The sequence below is a fragment of the Arachis hypogaea genome, chromosome 6 (assembly GCF_003086295.3).
Source record: "Arachis hypogaea cultivar Tifrunner chromosome 6, arahy.Tifrunner.gnm2.J5K5, whole genome shotgun sequence".
In the NCBI taxonomy this organism is placed as follows: Eukaryota; Viridiplantae; Streptophyta; class Magnoliopsida; order Fabales; family Fabaceae; genus Arachis; species Arachis hypogaea.
This window is the reverse complement of record NC_092041.1, coordinates 52,544,947-52,557,760: the sequence shown is the minus strand read 5'-3', so window position 1 is coordinate 52,557,760 and position 12,814 is coordinate 52,544,947. Positions and strand designations below refer to the sequence as shown.

General features: G+C 37.6%; 1 non-coding gene across 1 annotated transcript; it reads left to right on the top strand.

Annotated features, from left to right (window-relative positions):
- Window positions 1–3,740: 3,740 nt before the first annotated feature.
- On the top strand, window positions 3,741–3,844 carry LOC112699976 (small nucleolar RNA R71). Its single transcript, XR_003152905.1, has one exon. It is a non-coding gene; the product is annotated as a small nucleolar RNA R71 (small nucleolar RNA).
- Window positions 3,845–12,814: the final 8,970 nt, after the last annotated feature.

Genomic DNA, 12,814 nt, shown 5'->3' with positions numbered 1-12,814 from the left:
AGAATTTCAGATAGTGTTATTGATTCTCCTAGTTAAGTTTGTTGATTCTTGAACACAACTACTATTATGAGTCTTGGCCGTGGCCCTAAGCACTTTGTTTTCCAGTATTACCACCGATTACATAAATGCCACAGACACATGACTGGGTGAACCTTTTCAGATTGTGACTCAGCTTTGCTAGAGTCTCCAGTTAGAGGTATACAGAGCTCTTAAGCACACTCTTTTTGCTATGAATCACGACTTTAACCACTCAATCTCAAGCTTTTCACTTGGACATGCATGCCACAAGCACATGGTTAGGGACAGCTTGATTTAGCCACTTAGGCCTGGATTTATTTCCTTGGGCCCTCCTATCCATTGATGCTCAAAGCCTGGGATCCTTTTTACCCTTGCCTTTTGGTTTTAAGGGCTATTGACTTTTTCTGCTTGCTTTTTCTTTTTCTTTCTATTTTTTTCACCAATTTTTTTTTCTTTTCTTTTCGCAAGCTTTTGCTATTCACTGCTTTTTCTTGCTTTAAGAATCAATTTTATGACTTTTCAGATCATCAATAACATTTCTCTTTGTTCATCATTCTTTCAAGAGTCACAAATTTTAACATTCATAAACAACAAGGTCAAAAATATGCACTGTTCAAATATTCATTCAGAAAACAAAAAGCATTGTCACCACATCAATATAATTAAACTAAATTCAAGGATAAATTTGAAAATCATATACTTCTTGTTCTTTTGAATTAGAAACATTTTTCTTTTAAGAGAGGTGAAGGATTCATGGAATTATTCGTAACTTTAAGACATAGTTACTAACTACTAATGATCATGAAGTAGAGACACAAAACATAGATGAACATATAACATAAAAATCAAAAAACAGAGAAATAAGAACAAGGAATGAGTCCACCTTAGTGAGGGTGGCGCCTTCTTGAAGAACCAATGGTGCTCTTTGAGCTCCTCTATGTCTCTTCCTTGGTTCTGTTGCATGATCCCTAGTAATTTTGGTGCTCCTATCCTTAGTTGCTCCCAATAATTGTGTGGAGGACAATTTATCCCCTGAGGTATCTCAAGGATCTCTTGATTTGCAGTCAAATATTCTACCACTGAGCTATAAACCCTTTAGATGAGTCTTTCCATCTCCCATGACTCAGAGGTGGAAGCTTTTGTCTTTCCTTTTCTCTTTTTTTTTTCTTTTTTTTTTTTGAGATTTTTCTGGCCTTAGGTGCCATCAATGGTTATGGAAAAACAAAAAGCTATGCTTTTACCACACCAAACTTAGAAAATTACTCGCCCTCGAGCAAGAGAAGAAAGAAAATATGAAGAATAAGAAGAAGATATGGAGGAGATGGAGGGATGTGTGTATTCGGCTACATGGGTGGGATTGGGTGGGAAAGTGAATTTGAATTTTGAAGGTAGGTGGGGTGTATGGGGAAGAGTGGATAGATGTGAGTGGTGAATGAAAAACAGAAGGGATGACCATGAATGGAGAGAGAGAGAGGGTGAGATAAGTGGGGATCTTGTGGGGTCCACAGATCCTTAGGTGTCAAGGATTTACATCCCTGCACCAATTAGGCATGTAAAATGCCTTAGCATACCATTCTGACATTTAAACACCGAAGTGGTGCACGTTCTGGGCGTTCAACGCCCATGTGTAGCATGTTTCTGGCGTTGAACACCAGTTCCATGCTTGTTACTGGCGTTCAGCGCCAGCTTTCCTCAGGGCACATTTCTGGCATCCAAACGCCAGGATGTTGCTTGCTTCTGGCGTTCAGTGCTAGATCCATGCTCTGTTCTGGCATTGAACGCCAGCCAGATGCTCCTTACTGGCATTTAAACGTCGGTAAGTCCTTCCTCCAGGGTTTGATTTTTCTTCTACTATTTTTGATTCTGTTTTTAATTTTAATATTTTTTTCGTGACTCCACATGATCATGAACATAATAAAACATAAAAGAATAATAAAATAAAAAATAAAATTAGATAAATAAAATTGGGTTGCCTCCCAATAAGCGCTCTTTTAGTGTCACTAGCTTGACAGTGGGCTCTCTTGGAGCCACAAAGGTGATCAAGTCAATGTTGTGGACTCTCAACACCAAACTTAGAGTTTGGATATGGGGGTTCAACACCAAACTTAGAGTTTGGTTGTGGCCTCCCAACACCAAACTTAGAGTTTGATTGTGGGGGCTCTGTTTGACTCTGTACTGAGAGAAGCTCTGCATGCTTACTCTCCTTTGTTACAGAAGGATAGCCGTGTGCCTTAAACACAAGGTAGTCCCCATTCAATTGAAGGACTAATTCACCTCCGTTAACGTCTATCACAGCTTCTGCTGTGGCTAGGAAAGGTCTTCCAAGGATGATGCATTCATCCTCCTCCTTCCTGGTGTCTAAGATTATGAAATCAGCAGGAATGTAAAGGCCTTTAACCTTTACCAACACGTCTTCTACTAATCCATAAGCTTGTCTTACTGACTTGTCTGCCAATTGTAATGAGAATAAGGCAGGCTGTACCTCAATGATCTCTAGTTTCTCCATTACAGAGAGTGGCATAAGATTTATGCCTGACCCCAGGTCACACAGAGCCTTGTTAAAGGTCATGGTGCCTATGGTACAGGGTATTAAGAATTTACCAGGATCTTGTCTCTTTTGAGGTAAAGTTTTCTGAACCTATGTATCTAGTTCACTAATGAGCAAGGGAGATTCACTTTCCCAAGTCTCATTACCAAACAACTTGGCATTCAGCTTCATGATGGCTCCTAGATATTGAGTAACTTGCTCTCCAGTTACATCTTCATCCTCTCTTGAGGAAGAATAGTTTTCAGAGCTCATGAATGGCAGAAGGAGATTTAGTGGAATCTCTATGGTCTCTATATGAGCCTCAGATTCCTTTAGGTCATCAATAGGGAACTCCTTCTTGTTTGAGAGACGTCCCAGGAGGTCTTCCTCACTAGGATTTTTGTCCTTCTCCTCCCTTGTGCATTTGGCCATATTGATTACATCAATGGCCTTGCACTCTCCTTTTGGATTTTCTTCTGTATTGCTTGGGAGAATACTGGGAGGAGTTTCAATGACTTTCTTACTCAGCTGGCCCACTTGTGCCTCCAAATTTCTGATGGAGGACCTTGTTTCACTCATGAAACTTAAGGTGGCCTTTGACAGATCAGAGATTAAATTTGCTAAATTAGAGGGGCTCTGCTCAGAATTCTCTGTCTGTTGCTGAGAAGATGATGGAAAAGGCTTGTTATTGTTGAGCCTGTTTCTTCCACCATTATTAAAGCCTTGTTGAGGCTTTTGTTGATTCTTCCATGAGAAATTTGGATGATTTCTCCATGATGAATTATAGGTGTTTCCATAAGGTTCACCCATGTAATTAGCCTCTGCCATTACAGGGTTCTCAGGATCATAAGCTTCTTCAGAAACTACCTCTTTATTACTGTTGGATGCATTTTGCCATCCATTCAGACTTTGAGAAATCATGTTGACTTGCTGAGTCAACACTTTGTTCTGAGCCAATATGGCATTCAAAGCATCAATTTCAAGAACTCCCTTCCTCTGAGGCGTCCCATTATTCACGAAATTCCTCTCAGAAGTGTACATGAATTGGTTATTTGCAACCATGTCAATAAGTTCTTGAGCTTCTGCAGGCATTTTCTTTAAGTGAATGGATCCACCTGCAGAATGGTCTAATGACATTTTGGAAAACTCAGATAGACCATAATAGAATATATCTAATATGGTCCATTCTGAAAACATGTCAGAAGGACACTTTTTGGTCATCTGCTTGTATCTTTCCCAAGCTTCATAGAGGGATTCACCATCTTTTTGTTTGAAGGTCTGAACATCCACTCTAAGCTTGCTCAGCTTTTGAGGAGGAAAGAATTTATCCAAGAAGGCCGTGACCAGCTTATCCCAGGAGTCCAGGCTATCTTTAGGTTGTGAGTCCAACCATGTTCTAGCTCTGTCTCTTACAGCAAAAGGGAAAAGCATGAGCCTGTAGACTTCAGGATCTACTCCATTTGTCTTAACAGTCTCACAAATCTACAAGAGCTCAGTTAAAAAATGATAAGGATCTTCAGATGGAAGTCCATGAAACTTGCAGTTCTGTTGCATCAAAGCAACTAATTGAGGTTTCAGCTCAAAATTGTTTGCTCCAATGGCAGGAATTGAGATGCTTCTTCCATCAAACTTGGACGTGGGTTTAGTAAAATCACCAGCCATTCTCCTTGCATTATTGTTGTTGGGTTCGGGTGCCATCTCCTTCTCTTGTTCAAAAATTTCAAAAAGGTTGCCCCTGGATTGTTGTAATTTAGCTTCTCTTAGTTTCCTCTTCAGAGTCCTTTCAGGTTCAGGATCAGCTTCAACAAGAGTGCCTTTTTCCTTGTTCCTGCTCATATGAAAGAGAAGAGAGCAAGAAAAGAAGAGGAATCCTCTATGTCACAGTAAAGAGATTCCTTATTATTAGTAGAAGAAGAAGGGGAATAAGGGGAAGAAGAATGAATAGTCTGAATAAAGGGTAAAGGTAGAGGCAGTGAATTGAGGTAAAGAGAAGTGTTAGTAAATAAATAAATAAATAGAAAGAGATGAGAGAGGGAGAATTTCGAAAATACATTTTGAAAAGGAGTTAATGATTTTCGAAAATTAAAGATGAGATAGAATTAAAATTAAAATTTTAAAACAATTAGTTAATTAATTAAAAAGAATTTTGAAAAAGAGGTGAGATATTTTCGAAAATTAGAGAGGGAGAAGTAGTTAAGTGGTTTTGAAAAAGATAAGAAACAAACAAAAAGTCAAATAGTTAGTTGAAAAAGATATTGAAATCAAATTTGAAAAGATAAGAGAAGATAAGATATTTTAAATTAATTTTTTTTAAAAAAGATAAAATTTTAAAAAAGACATGATATAAAAAATAAGATAAAAAGATATGATTAAAAAGATATGGTTAGAAAAGATTTAATTTTTTAAAATTAAAATTTGATTACTTGACTAACATGAAACTACAAGATATGATTCTAGAATTCAAAGATTGAACCTTTCTTAACAAGAAAGTAACAAACTTCAAATTTTTGAATCAATCACATTAATTGTTAGTAAATTTTTGAAAATTTTGAAATAGAATTAAGAAAAATATTTTTGAAAAATTCAAATAAAAAATTCGAAAATAAATAAAAAAATGAAAAAGAATTGATTTTTGAAAAAGATTTTGAAAAGATAAGATTTTTAAATTTGAAATTGACTTGACTAACAAGAAATAACTAACTTTAAAATTTTTTTTGACTAAGTCAACCCAAAATTTCGAAATTTATGAGAAAAACAAGGAAAAGATATATTTTTTTTATTATTTTTGAATTTTTAATGATGAGAGAGAAAAACACAAATATGACCCAAAACATAAAAAATTTGGATCAAAACACAAGATGCATGCAAGAACTCTATGAATGTCAAGATGAACACCAAGAACACTTTGAAGATCATGATGAACATCAAGAACATATTTTTGAAAAAATTTTAATGCAAAGAAAATATGCAAGACACCAAACTTAGAAATCTTTAATGCTTAGACACTATGAATGCAAAAATGCACATGAAAAACAATAAACAACACAAAACAAGAAAATTTAAAGATCAAACAAGAAGACTTACCAAGAATAACTTGAAGATCATGAAGAACACTATGAATGCATGAATTTTCGAAAAATGCAAGAAATATATTTTTAAAACATGCAATTGACACCAAACTTAAAACATGACACAAGACTTAAACAAGAAACACAAAATATTTTTGGTTTTTATGATTTTATGAATTTTATTTGTATTTTATTTTTTTTTCGAAAATTAATCTTTTGAAAAACGAAAATAAAGAAAAAAATTTTTGAAAAATTTTTGAAGGCTTTTTGAAAAGAAAATTACCTAATCTAAGCAACAAGATGAACTGTCAGTTGTCCATACTCGAACGATCCCCGGCAACAGTGCCAAAAACTTGGTGGACGAAATTGTGATCATCAATAATGGCTCTTTGGTATGTGCATCTGTTAACTCAGCACTTTCTTTCCACAACTTCGCTCAACTAACCAGCAAGTGTACTGGGTCGTCCAACTAATAAACCTTACCTGAGTAAGGGTCGATCCCACAGAGATTGTTGGTATGAAGCAAGCTATGACCACCTTGTAAATCTCAGTCAGGCGGATAATAATTGATTATGGAATTTTGAAAATTAAATAATAGTAAATAAACATAAAATAAAGATAAAGTTACTCATGTAATCCAATGGTGGGAATTTCGGATAGGTGTATGGAGGTGCTGAGTTCCTTCTGAATCTCTGCTTCCCTACTTCTTCCTTCTAGTTTTTCATCATTCCTTTCTATGGCAAGCTGTATGTAGGGCATCACCGTTGTCAATGGCTACATCCCATCCTCTCAGTGAAAAAGGTCCAAATGCTCTGTCACAGCACGGCTAATCATCTGTCGGTTTTCGATCATGTTGGAATAGAATCCCTTGATTCTTTTGCGTTTGTCATCACGCCCAGCAATCGCGAGTTTGAAGCTCGTCACAGTCATTCAATCCCGAAATCCTACTCGGAATACCACAGACAAGGTTAGACTTTCCGGATTCCCATGAATGCCGCCATCAATTCTAGCTTATACCAAGAAGATTCTGATTAAGGAATCCAAGTGATATACGCCCGGTCTAAGGTAGAATGGAAGTGGTTGTCAGTCACACACGTTCATAGGTGAGAATGATGATGAGTGTCATGGATCATCACATTCATCAAGTTGAAGTGCAACGGATATCTTAGAACAGGAATAAATCGAATTGGATAGAAAATAGTAGTAACTGCTTTAAAACTTGAGGTACAGCAGAGCTCCACACCCTTAATCTATGGTGTGTAGAAACTCCACTGTTGACAATACATAAGTGAAAGGTCCAGGCATGGCCGAATGGCCATCTCCCAGATCTAAGAACTAAACGTCCAAAGATTGCTAATACACTAGTAAAAAGTTCTATTTATACTAAACTTGCTACTAAGGTTTACAGAGGTAAGTAATTGATGCATAAATCCACTTCCGGGGCCCACTTGGTGTGTGCTTGGGCTGAGCTTGATCTATCCACGATCTGAGGCTTCTCTTGGAGTTGAACGCCAAGTTGTAACGTGTTTTGGGCATTCAACTCTGGTTCGTGACGTGTTTCTGGCGTTTGACTCCAGAATGCAGCATGGAACTGGCGTTGAGCACCAGTTTATGTCGTCAAATTCCGAATAAAGTATGGAATATTATATATTTCTGGAAAGATCTGGATGTCTACTTTCCAACGCCGTTAAGAGCTCAACATTTGGAGTTTTGTAGCTCCATAAAATCCATTTCAAATACAGGGAGGTTAGATTCCAACAGCATCAGCAGTCATTTGTCAGCCTCTTATCAGAGTTTTGCTCAGGTCCCTCAATTTCAGTCAGAAAATACCTGAAATCACAGAAAAACACACAAACTTATAGTAAAGTCCAGAATTATGAATTTAGCATAAAAACTAATGAAAACATCCCTAAAAGTAACTAGATCATACTAAAAACTACCTAAAAATAATGCCAAAAAGCGTATAAATTATCCGCTCATCATCTATACCATCTTTCTCTTGTGCTTAAAAGGTGTCAAGAAACCAATCTTGTTTTAAACTGGGAGAAGTGCCACTTTATGGTGACTGAAGGGGTGGTTCTTGGTCACAAGATTTCAAAAGATGGCATAGAAGTAGATAGAGCAAAAGTGGATGTAATTGAAAAATTACCTCTACCTTGCAATGTCAAAGCAAGTAGAAGCTTTTTGGGACATGCTGGGTTCTATAGGAGGTTTATTAAAGATTTTTCAAAGATTGCAAAACCCCTTAGTAACCTACTTGTCTCAAATACTCCTTTTGCTTTTGATAGAGAATGCATGGTAGCCTTTGATGAACTCAAAAAGAGACTGTCCTCTGCACCTATTATAGCACCACCAAGTTGGGATCTTCCCTTTGAACTAATGTGTGATACATCTGATTTTGCTGTTGGTGCTGTTTTGGGACAGAAGAAAGACAAGCTAGTACATGTTATTTACTATGCTAGCAAGGTCCTTAATGAGAATCAAAGGAACTATACCACCACAGAGAAAGAACTTTTAGCCATAGTTTTTGCTTTTGATAAGTTTAGATTATATCTCATTGGCTCAAAAGTAATTGTGTTCACTGATCATGCAGCACTCAAGTACTTGCTTACCAAACAAGAATCTAAGCCTGGACTAATAAGGTGGATCCTGCTGCTCCAAGAATTTGATATTGAGATTAAAGATAGGAGCGAAGCAGAGAACAAAGTAGTTGACCACATCTCAAGGATTCCACAAGAAGAATAAATGCAGCAAATAGCAATAAATGAAAGCTTTCCTGATGAATAATTGATGATGATTCTAGTAGCCCCTTGGTTCGCAGATATAGCTAACTTCAAGGCTATTGGGGAGCTACCAACTAACATCAATAAGCACATGAGAAGGAAGCTAATCAAGGATGCCAAACACTACATTTGGGATGACCCTTGCTTGTTCAAAAAGTGTACTGATGGTGTCCTAAGAAGATGTATATCCCATGAAGAAGGGCAGGAAGTATTATGGCAGTGCCAAGGGTCAGCATGTGAAGGTCACTTCAGTGGAGAAAGGATAGCAGCAAAAGTGCTCCAATCCGAATTTTACTGGCCAGCAGTTTTTAAATATGCCAAGGAAATAGTGTCAAGGTGTGATGAATGTCAAAGGGCTGGTAATCTAACCAAGAGGAACGAGATGCCACAACAATACATACTAGAGCTAGAACTATTTGATGTATGGGGAATAGATTTCATGGGACCCTTCCCAACCTCCTACTCAAATAGCTACATATTAGTGGCTGTTGATTATGTTTCAAGATGGGTAGAGGCCATAGCTACTGCAACAAATGAAAACAAGGTTGTGATAAGCTTCTTGAGAAGGAATATCTTCAGCAGATTTGGAGTTCCCAGAGCTCTCATTAGCGATGGAGGGTCACACTTCTACAACAAACAATTGGAAGCACTCCTTCTCAGATATAGAGTCAAACACAAAGTGGCAACTCCATACCACCCACAGACCAATGGGCAAGCTGAGATCTCCAACAGAGAGCTGAAACGAATACTTGAAAAACTGTTGGAAGTTCAATAAAGGACTGGTCTAGGAAGCTAGACAATGCTCTATGGGCCTACAGGACAGCCTTCAAGACTCCCATTGGGATGTCACCATACCAACTAGTATTTGGCAAGGCTTGCCACTTACCAGTTGAACTAGAGCATAGAACCTTCTGGGCTCTAATACTACTGAAATTTGATGAGAAAGCTGCTGGAGAGAAGAGATTGATGCAACTCAATGAACTGGAAGAGTTTAGAAATCAAGCATATGAGAATGCAAAAATCTACAAAGAAAATACAAAAAGGTGGCATGACCAAAAGATAGCAAGAAGAGAGTTCACTGAAGGGCAGAAAGTATTATTCTACAACTCATGACTCAAGTTCTTCCCTGAAAAACTTAAGTCTCGATGGTCAGGACCTTTCACTATACTCAAGGTGTTTCCCTATGGTCATGTGGAGCTAATGGAAGACAAGACCCAAAAAACTTTTTCTGTCAATGGCCATAGACTCAAACACTACTTGGGAGGCTCTTTGGAGGAGCAGAGAGTGAGCTACAAGCTCAGCTAAAGATGAAGGAATGTCTAGTTAATGACAATAAAGAAGCACTAGTTGGGAGGCACCCCAACACTTTATCCTTTTTGATTTAATTGCTTTTCTTAGATGTAGTTTAAATTCTGTGAATTAGATAGCTTAATTTTTAGTAATTAGGAATTAGTTTACAATTGTAAATTAGAGAGTTTGATGTTAGCTTTGATAGTTAGATCTTCTTTATACTCTTTTGTTTCTTTTTATTTGGGATTTGCAACTTGATGAATGCATAACTAATGATGAGTGAATGGGCTGAGAACTAGCTAAAGTGCTAAGTTTGGTGTGGCATTCACCCACTTAATCTAGGCTTACAAACAATTAACAAGTTTGATTTTGAAGAGTAAGCCCAGAGGTTAAGTTTGGTGTGGCCACCACCAATGATAACATAGCAGCCCAAATCACCCAATTTGAAAGCACTTAATATTTTGAGTAAGGAATGAATGTAATTTAATGAGTTTAGAGGAGTCTGGAATCAAAAGAAAATAAAAAGATTGATGTTATTCCACTCTTATGAACACATTAAATACACAATGATGAAAACAATTTATTAAGATGCCAAGGAATTAAGTTTGGTGTCCCAAGGGACACCCATCAGTTGCAACCCAATTTACTCTTGATGAGAAGGAATGTGAAGGGGTTATTTTATCATCACTAATGGGTTCAGTTTCAATTCCAGGAGAGAAGATGGGGCCCACATGGAAAACAACTCACAAAACAAGGAAGTCAAAGTGTACTTGCACTTTGAAACTCAACACACGCAGAAGACACAGTGAGAAAAGAGTTGGCGCATCTTCCCACGCTAGGCGACACTTCCCAGTGTGGGAAAACATTTAATCCCTTTTATTTCCCACCTTCGAACAACATCATTCACCCATTATAAAAGCCTCACTCCCCATCTCCTCTCCCACTTCAACAACCCCTACAACACTCACCTTCGCATCTCCTTTCATCTTCTACTATCCCCTATTTTCTTTCTTTTTCTTGATTGGGACAATCAAGTCCCAAGTTTGGTGTTGGAGCAAAATCTTGTTTTGCCTTCTCTTTCTTTCTCAACACCCTATTCCTATTTTTTTTCACACTCTCCCAACCTAATGGCACCACCAAAAAGCTCAGCCTCAAAGAAAAGAAGAACCAGGGAACCAACCTCTGGATCCTCAAGCTCTTTCAATACCTACAAGTTCCTCTCCGCATTCAACCAAAACCAATTTTATGGTTGGGTGAGTGAGAGGGAAATCATTCCAGAAGTTGAATTCCAACTAGGAAGGAATGAACACATCAAAATCAATATTGAGATTGAACAGAGGGGTTGGTCACTTCTATGTAACCCACCAAGAAAAGTGATAAAAAGCTTGGTGAGGGAGTTTTATACCAATGCGGTACATCAACCAGGGCAACAATATGGCTACATTAGCTATGTGAGGGGTAAATCTATTGACTAAAGCCCCTCTAGCATAGAAAGAATGCTAATGGTGAAGAGAACAAGTTCCACTCGGAGCTATGAAGAGAGAATGAAGCAACAAGACCTTGGGTTTGAGGAGGTTTTAAGTGAAATATGTGTGATGAATGTGCAGTGAATCAATGACAAGGATGGGATACCCAACCAATTGAGGAGAAGAGATTTGAGCCCCCAAGCTAGAGGGTGGCTAGAATTTGTGAGGAGGTCCCTAATCCCCACATCCAACACTTCAGAGGTGACCAAGGAGAGAGTGATAAACCCATATTTTATGATATATTCTGTGCTTAATTTGAGTGATTTATTCAATCCTTCACCCACTTATTCATGTAAATTGCATGATTTTACTTTCCCTTCCTTATTATGTGATATTTGTGAAAAACATGTTTTCTATGCTTTGAAATTAATTATTTTAATTACCCTTTATTATCATTCGATGTCGTGATTGGTGTGTTCAGTTGTTCTAGATCTCCCAAGGCAGGAATAGCTTAAAGGATGGAAAGGAAACATACAAAAATGGAAGGAAAGCATAAAATGGAGTTTGTGAAGAAACTGGCAGCGACGCGACCGCATGGACGACGCGATCGCGTGCCAAGAGCGAAGAAGCAGCGACGCGGCTGCATGACTGAAGCGACCGCGCACCTAAAGAAGAACATCTATGACGCGGCCGCATGACTGACGCGACCGCGCGACAAGGAAAACTCCAATTGACGCGACAGCGTGACCCATGCGGACGCGTGACAGAGGCCACGCACCAGAAATTACAGAAAAAGCTCATAGTGAATTCTGCAGCCTTTTTTGGCCCAAATCCAAGTCCAGAAGGCATAGACCAGAGGTTATAAAGTGGGGGAATGCATCCATTCGAGGGGAGTCTCGAATTTTTAGTCACTTTCCATGATTTAGGTTTAGTTGGAGAGATGTTCTCTCCTCTCTCTTTAGGATTAGAATTTAGATTTAGGATTTTATTAGTTTTGAGGATTATCTCTTTATCAGGTTCAATATTCTCTTTTTCATTACTTGTTTTTTTTTTCAATTTAGTATGAATTCTTCTATGTTACAGATTACTCTTTCGAATTAATGTTATTTGAGGTATTTCAGTTAATATTGCTTTCTTTTATTTATGTTATTGATTATTCCCAATATGAAGACATTTTTATTCCAGTAGTTTTAATCCCTTTCCTTTTGGTCTTGGTTAAGAAATCAGTAACTCAGGAGTTATCTTAGCTTAACATAATTGATAACTATTATCTTTGCTAATTGAATTAAACTTCAATAATCCCAACCTTTTCTTAGGAAATAAATAGGATTCGAAGGTCAAACTAATTAGTCCCTTGACTTTCCTTTGCTTTAGCAAAGGTTAACTAAGTGGAATTAAGATTCAACTTTCATTATTATTGATAAGAATAACTAAGTTTGGACTTCCAATTTCTCATACCTTGCCAAAGGGTTTGCTTTACAGTATTTATTTATTTTAATTGCCATTTAAATTATTTTCCATATTCATTCCTCATTCTCAAACCCCAATTTACAATCTCCATAACCAATAATAAGAACATACCTCCCTGCAATTCTTTGAGAAGACGACCCGAGGTTTAAATACTCGGTTATCAATTTTAAAGGGGTTTGTTACTTGTGACAA